This window comes from Rattus rattus, chromosome 1 (genome assembly GCF_011064425.1).
Source record: "Rattus rattus isolate New Zealand chromosome 1, Rrattus_CSIRO_v1, whole genome shotgun sequence".
NCBI lineage: Eukaryota > Metazoa > Chordata > Mammalia > Rodentia > Muridae > Rattus > Rattus rattus.
This window is the reverse complement of record NC_046154.1, coordinates 193,443,263-193,443,643: the sequence shown is the minus strand read 5'-3', so window position 1 is coordinate 193,443,643 and position 381 is coordinate 193,443,263.

Genomic DNA, 381 nt, shown 5'->3' with positions numbered 1-381 from the left:
CTTTCTGTGTAGCTGAGGATGACCTTGAATTCCTCTGGATCTTCCTGCCTGAACCTCTGGAATGTTATGCACCACACACTTAGTTAGTGTGGCACTAAGGAATCAAACATGGAGGGTTTTTGTTTTTGCTTGTTTGTTTGTTTGTTTTTTTACATGCTACACCAACACTTCAACTGAGCATCCCTAAACCCCAAATTATGATTTCTTTCAAGAGTTCCCTGTCAAGCAGAAATGCTTATCAAAGAGATAGGTTTTGAGTTTGACAGACCCAGAACACTACTTGTGCATAGCCAGTGCGTGTGCACCATCTTCGTGGCAAAGCCATGTGATCCACCTGTACAGCTCTTCTCTCAGTATTTTGGCATTTATTTGCTTAGTTTA